Raw genomic sequence first — 9,692 nt, forward strand, 5'->3', positions numbered from 1 at the left:
TCATGCACCATATCAAGGTCTGGTCCTCCCCCTCCCTCCGGTACCCCCTGTCCTAGTTTGCATATTGGTCCAAATGCTCAAACCGAATGACGCACCATCGCAACTTCCCTCACCTCCAGCACTTCACACATATAGACAAAAGGACTCATACGTCAGAATGCCTGTTTCATAGACTTCAGGTACAGCATTCAACACAATCATACCTCAACAGCTCGTTCACAAAACTGGTCGAGCTGCGGACCTCACGCACTTTGCCTGTGCAACTGGCTGTTGGACTTTCTGACTGGGAAGACCTCAGGCAGTATAGGTCGGCAGCAACACCATCCAGCCCCATTACACATGAACACTGGGGCCCCCAAGGAGGTTCGTTGTGCTGAGCCCCCTCCTCTTCACTCTGCTGACCACGGAGACTGCAACACCGTCACACAAACTCCAACCTCTTCATAAGTGTTGCGGATGACACAACTGTGGTGGGTCTCATTAGCCAACAGAGATGAGACAAAAACTACAGGAGTGAGGTGAGCGCCTGGCCGGAGGGTGGGTTGCGTGACAACAATCCTCTCTGAATGCGGAGAAGACAAAGGCGTTGTTGTCTGACTACTTCAGGAAGAGTGGACACTCAGCATGCTCCTGACCCATCAATGGTGCGACTGTGGAGATAGAGATTCCTTTTTTTTCTGAGCCCGTGTAGCTTCTAGCACCATAGTTCCCTGCGTGTGACATCACAGCGGACCTCTCTGGACCGGATAGAGATATACACCACAGCATCCGGGCCAAAGGAGAAGACACAGAAGCTTCTATCTACTTCCGCAAACTGGAGAGAGCTCGATCCCCCGGCCCCCATTCAGGTGCACCTTCTATAGATGGCACCATGAGAGCATCCTGACTAGCTACATCACGTGTGGTATGGCAAAATCCCATGGCAAAACAGAGAAACAAATAGAGACATAACTAACGTTGCTGCTGTTCCAGCCAAGTAAAATTAATTAGTTTAACCCAAGCTAAAGAATAATAATGCGCATTTGATCAGATATAACTGCAGTCCAAAATTATGAGATGGATTATTTGAATGCTTGGCCAAAGAGAGGTGTTTTTAATCTAGATTTAAACAGAGGAAGTGTGTCTGAACCCTGAACATTATCAGGAAGACTATTCCAGAGTTGGGAAGCCAAATGCGAAAAAGCTCTACCTCCTGAGAAGTGCAAAACAAAACCGATTTATGCAGATTTGTGGACGATATTTGAGGAGAAACAGGCCTTTTGTGTACATAGAAAAAGTCTTAGCTCTTTGAGTTCAGCTCATGAAAAATGGGGGCAAAAAACTGTTCATGTCCCGGCGGTGTGATATGGGGAGTTCTCTGGCTGTATTCTGAGCTCGGACCCTCCCCTCAGAGAGCACACCAAATATACATACTATTTACTGATTATATGTGAGTGAACTTATGAACGTGTTTTTGTGTGTTTATAGCGTGGATCACGGAGAAGAGATCAGGATGAGAGCAGGACCACGAAAGTGTAGGTCTGCAAACACACACATACACACAGCTGTAGTGATTGTTGTTGTTCTAAATGTCTCTGTTCTTGTGTTCAGGGGTCTGTTTTCTCACACTGGATCCAAACACAGCACACACTAAACTCCGTCTGTCTGAGGAGAACAGAAAGGTGACACATGTGGGAGAGAAACAGTCGTATCCTGATCATCCAGACAGATTTGATGTGTGTTCTCAGGTGTTGTGTGTAGAGAGAGTGTGTGTGGATGCTGTTACTGGGAGATTGAGTGGAGTGGAGGTGTGTGTATATCAGTGTCATATAAGAGCATCAGCAGGAAGGGATCGAGTAATGAGTCTGTGTTTGGACGTAATGATCAGTCCTGGGGTTTGATTTCCCCTCTGACATTTACTCATTCGTACACAAAACAAACACACTATCTCCCTGTGAAGCCCCCCGCAGTAGAATAGGAGTGTTTGTGATCCCCCCACCCCCCCACCCCCCCCCAGGTGCAGGAAACTCTGTCTTCTACAGCGTCTCTGACACAATGAGCCTCATCCACACAGTCCCAGACCACATTCACTAGCGCTCTATCTGGGTTTTTGGGTTCTTATTCTGGATTCATCCAGCGAAACGTGTTGATGAATGGAGAGAGGACTGACGAGAGCTTCTACCCATAATGCTTTGAGCTGCACGATAACTCCGTGACAGTGAGATGTATAGGTTCTTCATGACTTATAATGCAGCTGAACTTCTGTCACAGAAATAACAGTCAGAATAAAGTCAGAAATCCTCATAGAGGACCGTAAGATCACAGTGTTCTTTTATTTATGTTCCTATTATTATTATATTATTTATAAAGGCGACCCTGCACAATTTTAACATAAAATTCCATTTTCGATGTATGTACCAGATTAGCCAAGGGCTATTTTTATCCGTAGTCCCCGGCAGGAACCACTAAACAAAATTACACAAAAAGTACCTATGTTCACATACAATACAACCTACCATACACACATTACTGTCCGGGGCCATAGATAAATAATAAATAAAACAGTTCCAATCAATTTATTACCACAATTCAATGATTAACATAATTGTTCAATGTTAAAAAAAGATTTTAACTTCAATTTAAAAAGAACATGATGGTTACACCCTTTTATGTTCCTTGGTCGGGAATTCCACTGATTAGTGGGTTTCATGCGAAAAGATGATAGTCCAAATGCAGCGCGGACGAAGGGAACAGACAATTACTCATAGATGATAGTCGGTAGTTATCCCAGAAGTTCACCATGAAGATGGACTAAAGTCCGTATACAGAAGGAGCAGAACGTTAGGATTTTCTTGTGTGTGTTTATCCACATTTGTTTTTATTGTAGTGTACATAATCATTATTCATGAATTCAGTTTTGTGAAAGTACATCATTCATTTTTCTCTATTGTTTTTGTGCATTATAATAACACACAATGAGAATGAACTGAGATCAGATCTGACTCCGGATGGGTATCTGGATATAAATCAAGTCCTACACAGACTGAGCTTTCAGGAGAAGTTTTGACCGGGTACAAAATGATTGTTGACAACTTGACTTAGTCAAGTCATCTTGTTGCATTTATAGATGTTAAGTTCACTCAACTTATATGTAGTGTTGAAATAAATTGCAAAAATTAAGCCACCGTTACTGTATCAAATTAAGGAGCATTTACTTTTTTAGTTGTCACTAAAAACATATTGCTGAAACTTAATTTTTCATGTTTTCACAACCAGGGACCAAGGTCTAAAATGACAAAATTAATTTTTTCTCAACGTCATCACGAACTATTTGAGTTTACTCGACTTAATTTTGCTTACAGAAGTTTGGATATCTATCGGAACCCAGTTTTTTATGAAATAACACAATGCAAAATTAACCTGCATTTATGTTTTCAACCCGATACAATTGCATCACACAGACACAAAGAATATATTGCAACGAGATAAAAAACACTACCAACTACAACCTTCACCAATTACACACAAAACATGTGCAAATTCTCTATGCACACACCCATCTTAATGCCAAAACGTACAAAAATAACTCTCCTAGTAGTCATTATCAGAAATTGTCATGCAGGAACAGTTGTACATATAGAATTCTCAATAAGCTTGGTTTAAAAACTTCACAGTAAAATGTTTCAAAAATGGGTTTTCAATCCCAGTCGTAGAAAACATGTCACGGGTAAAGTGGAAGCAGTGCAAAGGTAACAACCAAACAATTAAGAATACCAAAAGGTTCAACTTGAGCAAGGAGATCTAAAAACAACAAGCTCTTAAACATTTAAAAACAGTACAACGATTAACAGAGCAAGAAGGGGGAAAAAAAGATTTAGTTTGTTTTCTGTCTTATCGCAGCCAAGTGCTCTTTAATACTCACCACACCCTTGACCACATCCTCTTCACAGTTCACTCAGCTTTTGGAATGTAAACAAAGCAAGGTACAGTACTTAAAAGCAATTACCGAAATTATAAGATAAAACATTAGATTTTCCCTTGTTTTTGCCTACATGTGTCAGCTTATCTTGCATTATCTTCATGAATTTGAAGGAGTATTCTTGCATGTAACACGCAGGCCAGCAATGCTACTGTCCCATCCTTTGGTTTTTGTCTGTAAAATATAGGATGGTTAAAGTACAACTATTCGTTCAACTTTGTTTTTCTGAGTAAATTCTCCCTTCACTCTGTCTTTGATGCTTGTTATGGCAAAATAAAAACACAAAAACATTCCTTTCGGATTCCACATTACACTTGTTGTAAATACATCCAGTGATGTTAGTGCACCAACAGTTGAGTTCAGAACTTTTCCAGACCAAAATAAGATTTAATAGTGTATGTAACATGATCGCCACTTAAATCGGGGGGTGTAATCTGCCTCCGTGAGGGCCAATAAGTATTGAAGAGTTTACGCCAACCTGGTTAAAACACACCTGCATGGAAGTTGTAGTGATCCTTATTACCTGATTAACTCGTTAGGGTGTGTTTACTTGGGGTTAAAACTAAACTCTGCAGGATTTGGCTCCCAGGAAAAGGTTTTGGCACCCCTGCCTTAAACTCATTGGGATTGTACCATAAAATAATGGCGCACATCCTTATCGAGGCTCTCCAGTATTGAAGTCATTTCTCTTAGTCAAAGATTTGATAAATTGAAAGCACATAGAAACAAATAACCCAATTTATGTCTCTCTGTGAAAAGTTGCTGGCCATCGGACTTTCATTGTGTGACAATGGTGGCTCCTCCTCAACGACTTCTTGTCTTCTCAAAAGTAAGATGTGGTGTTCTGTCATAGGCAGATCAACAAAGGTGAGTCTGGAGTCCTCTTAATCATCTCCACAGCTATTTGCTATCTTTCCTTTCTAGACTTTACACGGTCTTTGCCTGAGGTCGATCTGGGAAGCAAATTGGTTCCAACTGTCAGGTTTCTTACTTTGTTTTGCTTTCCTCTGTCTCCCTAAGACCTCTCTTGTGCAGAAACACTTTTAATTCTGACAACCTGCATTCCTCACTTTTTGTCTTCGAAGTTGCCATCTCAAACGAATTTTCCACACATACAATCCAGACGTGCTTGGCTCTTGAGAAAAGGTGTTTTGCAATTAAGGCGCCACTACACTGTTGATGCTTTCATCCGGATAGGCTGTTGTTGAGTATATAGTTTCTGCCAGTAGTTTCTCAAGAATTTCTATCTTCATGTCGTCGGGGAATTGGACAAAGGGTTCCAGTCTTTTTGAAATGCTCATTACCTGGTCTTAGTCTCAAGCGCCACTCATATGTAAAATGGGATGGGAACGGTGGTTGGGGGGGGGGCCCATTGTGGATGCGAAATATGGGAACCAGCAGGTGGCTCGAATGGATGCTGGGTGAAGATAGTTTGATGGAGATTGACGATCACTTTAAAATTGCAGTGTACAGTGACTGGCCATGTTCGAAAGGTGGATGAAAGGGACTTCAGGGTCACCTTGTCTTTGGGCAATCAGCACACATGTAAGGTAAAGAAATCATGGAAGTCTTCCTAATATTGAAGGTCAAAGGGTCTTTCAGCTGGAAGCCTGCTTTTAAGTTCAAGCTTGGATTTTTGGAAATCAAAGTATGCCGGGGTTTGACTGTTCACACGCAGTGAACGTTAAAGATAGCGAGGTAAGGATTAAGCTGCCAAATAATTTACTATTAGTCTACTTTAATGAGGTGTTATGATAGAATGTAAATTAGTCGACAGCTTATATCCATGATGTGATGCAAAATACTATTTTTTTTTTCAAATATGGCCACTTGCTTTGAGACAAAAGGAGAGAGAGGATGTGTACATGTGTTCTGTGTTCTGTCTATCTCTACAAAAAATAAAGCGGAGTTTAGTTACTTAAAAACGTTTTATACTTTAAAAAAATAAATAAAAAATTACCCCCAGTAATCGATTAATAAAAGTGATGTACACACCGGTCTGGAAGCTACAGTCTTGAAAGGGGCACCTGACTGGCTCTTCCTTTTTAATGTGTGTTATAAGATATGCAAAAAGGTACGTAGGGCTTCAACAAGCTAAAGAAAGGAAGGTCTCCGTTGAATGTCTGCTTCGAAACCAGACTGGCAGCTGTCAAGGAGCTGTCTGTGGAGAAAGGCAGAGACTGGTGAACACAAGCCTCATTCAGTCTTTTGCATACCAAAAAGGAAGAAAGGAACCCATTCGGTAGTTCTCTAAAGAGATGGGATAAGGGTGGGTTTCTTAAGTAGTGAGTTATACAAAGCCTGTCTAAATGTTGAGGAAAAACACCAGGTGGAGGATATGTAATGATATGAGTGAGTGCAGGTACAACTGCGGAGAGAAATAGCTGAAGGACAGATGAGATGAATAGGATCAAGGGCACAACAGGCATGTGATCAGCTAGAGACAAAAAATAAGTAAAATCTGACCACGCCCAAGCCGTGCCCACAAGCTACGCCCCAGCACTCATTATTAAAAATAGATATTTTAGCACATTAAAATATATATCTTATATTGTAAAAATACATACCGTCATGTAAAAAAGCAGCATTTAATAATCATGCCAACAATATAATAATATATTATAATAAAGTACTATAATATATTATAGTAAAGCATACAGAATTATTATATTATTAAAGTACCTGCCAAAAGTTTGGAAACTTAATTAGTTATTTAATGTCTACAAAAAAGTTTTCAGTTTTATCATTAATTATTAAATAATGTAAATGCGGCTCCTGTGATGCAAAGCAGAATTTTCTTCAACACTCTGCAGTTTTCAGTGTCACATGATCTTTTAGAACTCATTACAATTTATTTGACTCTCAAGAAACCTGCTTTGATTATTATCAATGTTGAAAATTTTGCTGCTTCATATTTTTGTGTGGAAATGATGCACTTTATATTTATCAAAAAAGTCCTTGGAAAAAAAATTAAGTTTAATGAATAGCATTTATTTGCATTTATCTAAAATATATTAATTGCTAAATTTGTTAATGCATTTATTAAATAGAAATCATTTTAAAATGTCTTCTACTCAAGTTTCTTGTCACTTTCATGCATGATGAATAAAATTATTAATTTCTCTCTCTTGTTTAAATCTTATACAAATGTTTGAGTATATCATTGTTTTCACCAAATTGTGGCAACAAAACTGTTTTACAACATTTATAATAATTAGAAATGTTTCTTGAGCAGCAAATCAGCTTTATATGTGTGTGAATGATTTCTGAAGGATTATGTGACACTGAAAATTCTTTATGTAAACAACAACAGATTTATGTTTCTAATGATCCAGAATGTTGACTAGCGTTCCCAAATGCAAAAATGAAAGTGGCTCAAACCAAGCGCCCAGCAATAACAGTGAATCACAACTAAAACAGTACTGTAACAACAGACATGTAGCGTTTCACACTACAGCCTATTATATAATTATAGCACAACTGTTTGTGAACTTTATGATAGTACTGCCAAATCTCTAATTCTCAGCGCAATTCATGCAAAAATTCACTGGTTTGAGTAACAAAAAAAGATAAGGTCAGTGAGGTTCTGCATAGACCCAGTTCATCTTAACAAAGCCCTCCTCAGATCCACAGCACCCACCTAAAAGCGATTGAACAGATCATTGCAGACATGCCTGGCTAAAGAAGTGTTTACCATTCTGGATGCTAAATGTGGATTCTGGCAAATCCCCCCTTGATGACGTCATCCAAATTAACCACATTTATGTCCCCGTTTGGCGTTACAGGTTCTTGAGGATGCCATATGGAATCTCACCAGGCATCGAGGTCTTTCAGAGATCAATGGAGCAATTGTTTTGCTGGAGAGCCTTGTAGAGAAATAGTAGTTGGCGGTGACGATTCTCATTTGGGGCCAGACACGGGAGGAACATAATGATAATTTTGCAGCAGGTACTGAACAAAATTCGTGCCATTAACATAAAAAACTCAACCTGGACAAATGCAAATTCAGAGTTAATCTCGATCCAGCACGTGGGTCACCTTCTGACTGCTGGTGGTGTCAAACCTGACAATAAAAAAACTAAAAGCAGCATGTGATATGCTAACACCTCCAGGAAAAACAAGCTCTGCAGCAGTTGTTGGGCATGACAAATTACTTATCCAAATTCATTCCTCAGTACAGTGACATCACTGGTCCTTTAAGACAGTTGCTTCCTCAGGATTCCGGAGTGGTGCTGGCATGAGACTCATGACAAGGCTTTGCTCACAGACTGAAAACAGGCTTTGACAAACGCCTTGGTTTGTTCAGTATTTTGACACTCCCAACATGGCCTTGGTGCAGTATGCTTACAGCGAGGCGGCCTGTGGCATTTGCATCGTGGGCCCCTCATGCCCACTGAGTCCCTTTGACATGGAATTGAAAAAGAAATGCTGGCACTTGGGTGTTTTGCAAAAAAAATCCATGATTTCATCTATGGTCACCCCTGTCACAGTAGAAACTGATCATCAGCCATTGATAACCATATTGAAGAAGCCACTCCACACTGCCTCACTCGCCCGCCTTACAGGGTGTGATGATGAAACTGCATCGATATCACCTGGATGTCATCTTCAAACATGGTAAAGGCTGTTTGTGGCTAATGCTTTGTCCCGGGCCCACCTCTCCACAACAAACCCACAACTCACTGATGACCTGCTGGAGGTCATGACTGTCCAGGTACTTCCCATTGTGTAGATGAACTCTCAGGGCTGCTGTGCAAAAAGATGTCACATGCCAACAGCTTTCTGACATGATAAGAAATGGCTGGCCAGCCACCTTAAAAGAAATTCCATATTCCTTGGCGCCCCTTCTTTTCAATGAGAGGCAGGCCGGGACATTTATTCAGGATGACTCTGCTGGCCTGTTTGATTGGTATGGAAAAAGACACATCCCCTGTGTAGTTATTTGTAGATTCATTCTCTGGCTGGTTTTGAGCTGGATTACCTTCCTGACATGAGAAGCATCACACGTTATCTAGCCAAAACTGAAAAAGACATTTTTGCAGTACATGGTGTCCCATATACTTTAATGACTGATAATGCTTCTCCAGTTTGTGTGCAAGGATTTTGAAGATTTTGCCACACAAATGGAATTTAAGCATATTCGCAGCAGCCCTCCTCTATCCCCAATCAATGGACTGGCTGGGCTGATACTGCGGATCCTGCCAAAGCATCTTTTGGAAAAAGGCTACCGCGATCATACTGACATCCGTGCTGCACTTCTCATGTTCGTAATCTTCCCGAGATGAGAAACACCATGCCCTGCACAACGCCTTCTTTCCAGACAAACGAGGACCTTCCCTCCAGTGACCAAGGCAATGCTTCGGCCTGTTGTTCACATAAACGTAAAACACTATTGCAAAACAACGACTGAGGGGAAAAGGACTATGATGACAGAAATGCCCATCAGCTCCTGCACACACTGAACCCAGGGCAAACTGTCAGGATGCAGACAGCACGTGGTTTTTGACAGGTTAGCAACTGTGGTTTCCCCTGCCCCTGCAACCAAATAGCTGGTGTCAAGTACATCCCAGAGGAACAGACGGCATCTCCTCCATGCTCTGAATCCCCCTCCAGCTGACACAGAGATGATCTCCCGAGTGGTGACTCATACTGGGGCAGTTGCAACACCATCCAAAGGCAAGGCAAGGCAAGTTTATTTATATAGCACATTTCGTACACAATGGTAATTCAAAGT

This window comes from Cyprinus carpio, chromosome A4 (genome assembly GCF_018340385.1).
Source record: "Cyprinus carpio isolate SPL01 chromosome A4, ASM1834038v1, whole genome shotgun sequence".
Taxonomy (NCBI): domain Eukaryota; kingdom Metazoa; phylum Chordata; class Actinopteri; order Cypriniformes; family Cyprinidae; genus Cyprinus; species Cyprinus carpio.